Genomic DNA, 9,637 nt, shown 5'->3' on the forward strand with positions numbered 1-9,637 from the left:
TCAGGTGATCCACCTGCCTTGGCTTCCCCAAGTGTTGGGATTACAGGCGTGAGCCACCAGGCCAACCCCACCTTTTGTCTTTCTAAGCCTCAGTTTTCTCATTTATAAAGTGAGGATCAAAACTCTACCTACTTCCCAGGAGAGTTGTAAAGATTAAGTCAGATGAGGATGATATTGGAGAGAATAATAACAATGATGGGAGCTGTTAATAATGTTAACTGAGCACTCACTTTGTGCCAGGTGCTGTGCAAAGTAATTCAGCACATGAGATCCAAGAGGTTATTATATCAGCCTGACAGAGGTAAGGCTCCTGCCCAGAGGCTCTCAGTGATGACCAGCTCACAGGCAGGGTGCCAAAGCCCTTAACCGGTCTTGTGTCTGGTCCCAGGCCGCCAGGATGAGCTCCAGAGTCCTCTGCCTGAGCTAGGGCTGTGCAGTGCTCCCCTGTCCCCTGGGCCTGGCTCAGATATCCGGTCCCCCGGGGAGGGCAAAGGGGGCTGGCTGATGGAGGAAACATGTGTCCCGGCCTGGGCAGCTGGACCTGGGGTCCTTGCCCGGGAACCTGAGGCCTTTCCTGCAAAGGGAATATCCTAGAGCAGGAAGGAAGGAAGTGGGGAGGGGGAGGAAGAGAAGGGAGAAAGGATAGGACAGGCCCCAGCTGGAAGAGAGTTCTCTCCAGGATTGGCTAAGAAAAGAAGATCTCTGGACTCCAGGCTGAGAGGCCAGTGGACTGGTCACCCTGGCTGGGATTCGGATGTGTGTGGTGGGGGAGAGGAGGACAAAAACAGAATGTGACCCATTCTCTGCCCTCTGTTTCCTCATCTGTGTAGCAGGTATAAGAACACCCCCCTCACCTGGGCATGGTGGCTTATGCCTGTAATCTCAGCACTTTGAGAGGCCAAGGTGGGTGGATCACCTGAGGTTGGGAGTTTGAGACCAGCCTGTCCAACAGGGAGAAACCCCGTCTCTACTAAAAATACAAAATTAGCTGGGCGTGGTGGTGGGCGCCTGTAATCCCAGCTACTCAGGAAGCTGAGGTAGGAGAATCACTTGAACCTGGGAGGCGGAGGTTGTGGTGAGCTGAGATCACACCACTGCACTCCAGCCTGGACAATAAAAGCGAAACTCCGTCTCAAAAAAAAACAAAAAACAAAAAATAAACACCTTCCTCCTGGGCAGAGTTAAGAAAGAGATCAGGAAGGTACAGAGCCAGTTGGGCCTGCGACATGGTGGGGGCACGCTGCCGCTCGGTCCCTGTGCCCGGGACTGCCTGATCTGTAAGACAGGACAGTAGCTCACGCAGAGTCCAGGCTCCCACCACCTGTGAACTCATGCATTCAGCCAACAATGTTATTGAGCACCTACTACGCATTGGGGTCCTGCGCTATTACCTTGAACAGGAGCCAATCCCTACCCTCAAGGAATTCTGTGGTCGGTGGGGGGCAGGGGAAGGTGAGTCACCAGGCGGTGATGTCGGAGAGGCACAGGGCCCGTGCCCCAGCCTGGTGGATTAGGGAAGGCTTCCTGAAGGAGGTGATATTCATGCCAGGACCCAGAAGGAGTGTGCATAGTCAGAAGAAGGAGCACGGCAGGAAGAGGTCTCCAGGCAGAGGGAAGAGCAGGCCCCAGAGCCCAGGACCCAGGGCGAGCAGGGCTGTGGCTGCAGCAGAGCAGGTGGCAGCAGGGGTCGGGGGAGAGGAGACTGGGCCTCAGGCCTCAGGGATAGGGCTGTGGGTTTTTTCCTGAGAGCGATGGGTGCCAGAGAAGCTTCTAGACAGGAGTGGCATGGTCAGAGTGTGATAAGGCCCAATGGAAGGCACTCAGGGTCTCCACATGACCTGCTGCCTCTATGCCCTTGTCTCTGCAAGTTCCTTTGTGGGGGGCAGCCAAGCTGGAGCACCTGTGGCCCCTCGGGCTTCCCACCTCCTTTCGTTATAAAGGCTTCTCCCCTGCCTGCACTGAACATTACCTATGGGCAGGGACTGTGGTGGCTTGAGTCCTCATCTGTCCAGCACTCCCCAGCTCTTCAGGGACACTCCTTTGTTCCCTAGGGGCTGTGAGTCATGGATGCCCCACGTCCACCTCCTAACTGGCTATGGGTGGCCTTGTGACCCAGGCTGGGTCAGTCACTGCACTTCAGACTCAAGACACTGTTGGGTGGGGGCAGTGCCCTGAGTGGGGACAGTCACAGTCCTCTTTGGAAGTTTCCATCTGGCTTGGGGTGAGGGTGGAGGCAGGGCAGCTTCATGGACATGGGGTCACACAGGGCCCCATGCTTACAAGGGTCTGCTTAGTTTAATGCTCTGCTGTAGCTGTCTTGAAATGTCTCATGATTTCATATTTGAACTTGTGTTTTGTAAGTGGGGTCCAGTGGGACAGTGGGGCACGTGAGTGCGCAGAGGAGAGGGTGCAACCTGGGTGTCATGTGGGCCGCTGGGGCTCCCGTGTGCGCGCAGTGCTCGTAATGTTCGTGAGCACAGGATTCTATGACCCTACCATAGGTGGGGGCTCAGTGAGACTCAATGTGAGTGTAAGGTAAGCATGCCGTGTTTACAACTGAGTAGGGGGTAATGCTGACAGCCCTGAGGGACCTTGCCTTCCATTTCAACCAGAACTTGCCAGATGCAAGAAGGCAATGATATGCTAAGAAACATGAACAGGCCTGGCGCCATGGCGGCTCACGCCTATAATCCCAGCACTTTGGGAGGTTGAGGCAGGCAGATCACCTGAGGTCAGGAGTTTGAGACCAGCCTGACCAACATGGTGAAACCCCATGTCTACTGAATATACGAAAATTAGCTGGCTGTGGTGGCAGGTGTCTGTAGTACCAGCTGCTTGGGAGGCTGAGGCAGGAGAATTGCTTTAACAGGGCAGGCAGAAGTTACAGTGAGCTGAGATCGTGCCGTTGCACTCCAGCCTAGGTGACAGAGTGAGACTCTGTCTCAAAAAAAAAAAAAAGAAGAAACATGAACGGCCCAGGAACCCTGCCATAGCCTTCTTCCTGGATGAGCCAACTGCTGACACTGACCATGATGACTGAGGACAGGGACAGATGAGGCAATCCCTAGTTCCTTTCCTTTCAGTCTCTCCTCACACATCAGAAGCTAAAGGCGGAGCATGATGAGAGAATGTGCAGAAGTCAAGAAAAGAAATGAAAACAGTTGAGCGAGTTTTGTGTGCTTTCCCACCTTTTCAGGTAAGAATGAAATACACGTGTGTGCACAAGGTACAGAATACAAATCAAACAATTTTGATGATTCTGCATATGAGTTAAACACCCTTATATTTACATTTAAAACTGACATTGCACAGTATAGAGATGAATAGTAAAATCCATACTAGTCATTTAGATTTTTCATTTTTCTTTACTTAAAATGATATTTAACAAATACAAACTCATGACAAATCAAGAGGTAGACCAACAGAAAAGAAGCGAAGCTTTATGTATCTGTAGGTGGAGATACATGAATACAATTTTTTTTTTTTTTTGAGACAGTCACTTTGTCGCTAGGCTGGAATGCAGTGGTGTGATCTCAGCTCACTGCAGCCTCTGCCTCCCAGGTTCAAGCCATTCACTGCAACCTTCGCCTCGGGTGCAAGCGGTTCTCCTGCCTCAGCCTCCAGAGCAGCTGGGACTACACGCGTGCGCCATCATGCCCAGCTAATTTTGTGTACTTTTAGTAGAGAAGGGATTTCACCATGTTGGCCAGGATGGTCTTGATCTCTTGACCTGGTGATCCATCTACCTTGGCCTCCCAAAGTGTTGGGATTACAGATGTGAGCCACCGCGCTGGGCCACATTTTTTTTTTTTTTTTTGAAACAGAGTTTCACTCTTGTTGCCCAGGCTGGAGTGTAGTGGTGTGATATTCGCTCACTGCAACCTCTGCCTCCCAGGTTCAAGCGATTCTCCTGCCTCAGCCTCCTGAGTAGCTGGGATGACAGTGCCACCACGCTCGGCTAACTTTTTGTATTTTTAGTAGAGATGGGGTTTTACCATGTTGGCCAGGCTGGTCTCAAACTTCTGACCTCGCGTGATCCACCTGCCTCAGCCTTCCAAAGTGCTGGGATTACAGGCGTGAGCCACTGCGCCTGGCCTAGATACAGCTTTATATTTTAGCGCCTTTGTTGTTAGACATCTCCTTCCTGCTTTTTGAACAAGAAGCTCCACGTTTTCATTTTGTGCTGGGTCCTGCAATGTGACTGGCCTGGGTGGCAGAGTCTCCATTTTAGGGTGAGGAATTGCGAGTGTGGGGACCTGGGGCTGCCCCACTCCTGTGCACTCCCTCTGTGGTGGAGCCACTGTGATGAGTGAGGCCCTGAGCCCAGGAATGCAGGCAGGAAGCAGGCCTGCTTTCCTTTCCATAGCATTGCTCCCAGCTGGTGGAAGGTCTGGCTGACACTGGGGTCTGGCTCTCCCCCTGGTGTGCCTCAGGCTATTTAGGGTTGGGGGGGTATAGCACATCTGGGGGAATCAGTCTCCTCAGACTTCAAGATGCTGTTGCCCCCTGGCCATGGGGGGTGTCTTCACTGACCACCAGGCTGCCGCCCAAGAAGACCATGGTCCATCCCCTTCCAAGGGCGGGGCCTGCAGATGGGCCTCAGAAAGGGTGCTGCGGAACTGGAGATGGGCTTCCGTCCCCTCCCTCCCAGCACCCATCCCCTGCCAGGTGAGGGAGAGGTGATGGGTTCTCTCCTTAGCTTGCTCTTAGGGGACAATGAGAGGAGGAACAGAAAGCCCTTGGCAAGGATCAGCCGGCAGCCAGGCCTCCTGTTCGAGGCCCTCGCCCTAGAGGCAGAGGGAGTCGGAGTGGGAGTGGCAGAGCAGCTGGGTGGGAGGAAAGAGCATCCCCAGACTGGGTCCCTGAGGGCAGCACAGGGGGCATTAGATCCCTCCGCCCATTCTTTTTTTTTTAACATAGAGATGAGGTTTCACCATGTTGGTCAGGCTGGTCTTGAACTCCTGACTTTGTGATCCACCCACCTCGGCCTCCCAAAGTGGTGGGATTACAGGCGTGAGCCATTGGGCCCAGCCGATCCCTCCTCCCGTTCTATGACTTAGGCTCTAGTCCCAGATCCCCTAGCCCAGCCAAGCTCTCTGAGTCTGTTTCCTTCTCTATATTGTGGCTAATGACTGTACCTGCCCCAAGGACTGTTGAGAGCATTCTCTGAGCTGATCTGCAAAAGGCATTTAGTGTGGAGCTGGGCACTTAGAGGTCTCGGTTCATGGATCCCCTCCTCCCCTGCTGTGAAGAGGAGGTTGGTGATTCACTGGGGCCTCCCTCCTCTGCGAGCAGGAAAGCCTTTCGTCTCCTCTCCCTCTCCCAGGGCCTCCTTCTTTCATCTCTCCTCCTCGTCCCCTCCTTTTGGCTCTGCTCTTCCTCTAGCATGCCACACTCACACCCGCCCCAGGGCCTTTGCACTTGCTGTTTCTTCTATCTGCAGCTCGGGTCTCCTCTATGCTTGATGACTGACTCTTGATAGTTCCTTGGGTCTTTGCACACGTCACCTCCTCTGGGATTCTATGCCTGACTGCTCCGGTTGACAGCCCTCCTCATGCAGCCACTCTGTTACATTTCACTTTTTAATTTTCTGCACAGCAGGTAATAGGTGATAATATTCTTGTTTATTTGTTTGTTCAGTATCTTTCTCCCATCCCCCCCAAGGCTGTGAGCTCCAGGTAGTGGGCACCTTGTCTGTCTTGGTCCCCAAGTCTTCAGTGACTAGCAGCACGTAGTAGAAGCACCAGGCAGACACAGGTCCCGTTCTTATGGAGGTCACAGTTTAATGAATGAGGCAGGATTGAAAAAGCCAACAAATGTGTTGATTCATATTTTTTATTTATGGCAAAGTATACATAACAAAATTTATGATCTTAACCATTTTTAAGCATACAGTTCAGTGACATTAAATACATTCACATTATTGTGCAACCATCACCACCATCCATCTTTAGAAATCATTCATTTTGCAAAACTGAAAGTCTGAACTCATTAAACAGTAATACCCCCACCTCCTTTCCTAGCACCCTCCACCCCTGCAACCACCTTCCTTCCTTCCTTCCTTTCCTCCTTCCTTCCTTCCCTCCCTCCCTTCCTCCCTCCCTCCTTCCTTCCTTCCTTTCTTTTTCTTCCTTTTTTTAGATTGGGCCTCACTTTGGTCACCCAGGCTGGAGTGCAGTGGCACAATCATAGTTCACCGCAGCCTTGAATTCCTGGGCTCAAGGAATCCTCCTGCTTCAGCCTCTTGATAGCTGGAACTACAGGCACACACCATCATACCCTGCCTTTTTTCATTTTTCTAGACACAGAGTCTTGCTATGTTGCCCAGGCTGGTCTTGAACTCCTGACCTCAAGCAATTCTCCCGTCTTGGCCTCCCATTTTACTTTCTGTCTCTATTAATTTGATGATTCTAGGTACATCATATAAGTGGAATCATACCATATTTGTCCTATGACTGGTTTATTTCATCAGCATAGTGACCTTGAGGCCCACTCATGTTGTATGTGTCGTAATTCCTTCCTTTTTAAGGCTGAGTGGTACTCCACTATGTGGATAGGCCACACTGTATTTATCCATTCATCTGCTGATGGGTCCTTGGGTAGCTGCCACCACTTGGCTGTTGTGAATGATGCTGTTATGAATGTGGGGGTATAAGCATGTCTTTGAGTTCCTGTTTCAATTCCTAAGGGAATATATCCAGATGGGGAATTGGTGGATCATATAATTCTATTTTATTTTTTATTTTTTTGAGATGGCATCTCACTCTGTCACCCAGGTTGGAGTGCAGTGGCATGATCTTGGCTCACTGCAACCTCTCCCTCCCAGGTTCAAGCGATTCTCCTGCCTCAGCCTCCCGAGTAGCTGGGACTACAGGTGTGCGCCACCAAACCCAGCTAATTTTTATTTATTTATTTATATTACTATTATTATTTTTTGAGATGGAGTTTAGCTCTTGTTGCCCAGGCTGTAGTGCGATGGCATGATCTCGATTCACCACAACTCTGCCTCCCGGGTTCAAGTGATTTTCCTGCCTTAACCTCCTGAGTAGCTGGGATTACGGGTATACACCACCACACCTGGCTAATTTTGTATTTTTAATAGAGACAGGGTTTCTCCATGTTGGTCAGGCTGGTCTTGAACTCCTGACCTCAGGTGATCAACCTGCCTCAGCCTCCCAAAGTGCTGGAATTACAGGTGTGATCCACCATGCCCAGCCTGATTTTTTATTTTTAGTAGAGATGGGGTTTTGCCATGTTGGCCAGGCTAGTCTTGAACTCCTGACTTCAAGTGATCCATCCGCCTTGGCCTCCCAAAGTGCTGGGATTATAGGCGTGAGCCACCGCGCCTGGCCATAATTCTATTTTTAATTTTTTGAGGAATAACCATGCTATTTTCCAGACTGGCTGAACCCTTTTATATTCCTACCAAGAGGGCACAAGGGACAAGGTCTCAGTGTCTTTACACCGTAGCTCACTGCAGCCTCGAACTTCTGGGCTCAGGTGATCCTCCCCCTCAGCCTCCTAAAGTGTGGGATTAGAGGCATGAGCCACAGCACACAGCCTCATTTTTTTTTTTTTTTAATTTGCATTGACCTAATGACTAGAGGGCACATTAGGCAGGAAACATGCTTTTCGAGAATGGAAGGTGGGGAGCCTCTTAGCGCCAGTGGTCTCAAAGGACTCTCTGAGGAGGTGGTATTTGAACTGAGGCATAAAAGACGGGAAGGAAGCAGCCAGTGGCGGATCTGGGGTAAGGAGTGGAGGTTCAGGGAGAGGGCACAGTGTGTGCACTGGACTGACCTGTGAGTGAGCACGCTTATTTTTGCTGGGAAATAGTGGATAATGGACAGGGGGGATGTGGAGGAGGTGGTTTGAGAGGTGGACAGGGCTGGCAGATGCAGTGCTGTGGGCCCTGGAAAGGCTTTCTATTTGCAATTTAGAGTCAGCACCGGTTTCCTCAGGGCACAGGGGAGGGACAGGGCCTGATTGGGCAGCGATGTTGCCGTGCCCACCATGGAGTGCCGTGCTTGTGGATGTGTGCACATGGGGGCGTGGAGAGTGTGCCTGGACACCGCCAGCAGCCCCATCGTGATTTGACTTCTATGGACACCTCGCTGTGCCGCCCCGCTGCTGCCTGCAGTGCCACTGGCCGCCCCAGCCAATGTTGCTTGCTGTTCCCACCACCAGCCTGGGACCAGCAAGATGGCTCTGGAACCCATACCCAGGAGTTGAGGTGGACTCCGAGAAGGACAGCCCAGTCTTCGAAGGTTTGGAGACAAGGTTTTGCCGGATTGAGGCCATGAGATTACTCCACACCCGATCTACGCAAGGCAGCAGCGGACGCAGGAGTGTGGGGGGCACTGTCTCACTGAGTTGTGCGGGGTGCTGCTGCAGTACCTGGGAGGGCCGCGCGGGGGCGGGCGAGGACGCCGAGCTACGAGAGGAGGAGGGCGAGCGAGGCCGAGCTTGGAGCAGCGGGAAGGTCGGGGCGCCCATCTGCGAATGGCTGTGCGTGTGAGGAGAAAATAAAGTCACGAGCTCATCACCATCCCAGTGGCGTCTCATTTCATATCAACATCCCCACAGGCCCAGAGATGTAGAGCCACTTACCCAAGATCACTCAGCAGGAGAATTCGGACCAGGCCCGCCTGACCCCCCAGCCTGAGCGCTACCCACTGCCCCACTCTAAATGAACTAATCTGCAGAGGAAGAAGTTACTTCGCCTGAATATTCCTCCCCCCTCCTCCCCTCCTCCTCCTCCTCCTCCTCCTCCTCCTCTTCTTCTTCTTCCTCTTCTTCTTTCTCCTTCTCCTCTTCTTTCCTTCCTTCCTTTCTTCCTTCCCCTTCCTTCCTCCTTCCCTCCCTCCCTTCCTGTCTGTCTTTCTTTCTCTCTCTTTCTCTCTCTCTTTCTTTCTTTCTCTTTCTTTCTTCTCTTTCTTTCTTCTCTTTCTTTCTCTCTGTCTCTCTCTCTCTCTTTCTTTCTTTCTTTCTTTCTTTCTTTCTTCTCTTTCTTTCTTTCTTCTTGATGGAGCCTTGCTTGTGTCACCCAGGCTGAAGTGCGATGGTGTGGTCACAGCTCATTGCAACCTCCGCTTCCCAGGTTCAAGGGACTCTCCTTCCTCAGCCTCCCTTGTAGCTGGGATTACAGGCATGGGCCGCCACGCCTCGCTAATTTTTGTATTTTTAGTAGAGATGGGGTTTCACCATGTTGGTCAGACTGGTCTCAAACCCCTGACTTCAGGTGATTCACCTGCCTCAGCCTCCCAAAGTGCTGGGATTACAGGTGTGAGCCACTGCACCTGGCCTCTTCACCTGTCTTCTGGCTTCACTTAGCCCCCACCACACTCTGCCTCATCAGAGAATACACCCCCCAGACCCCTCACCAAGTTCCCTGAGGAGGGGTTCAGGGGCTCTGGGGAGAGCTCAGATATATACCCCATCACCATGGTAGCAACACTGGCAGGATAACATCTAGTTTCCTTTCTGACCTTCTGCCGCTGAGGGCTGGGGAGGGGTATCCAGGGAGCCTGGCTGAGCCCCTGGCCTGCTTCTAGGCTCCTGCCACCTCTGCTGAATCTCCCCTGAGAATTGGGCTTGAGTCCCAAGGGCTGTAAGCTGGGATACAACCAGGGTCCCC

The sequence above is a fragment of the Sapajus apella genome, unplaced genomic scaffold (assembly GCF_009761245.1).
Source record: "Sapajus apella isolate SASKATOON/1434 unplaced genomic scaffold, GSC_monkey_1.0 scaffold71, whole genome shotgun sequence".
NCBI classification, from domain to species: domain Eukaryota; kingdom Metazoa; phylum Chordata; class Mammalia; order Primates; family Cebidae; genus Sapajus; species Sapajus apella.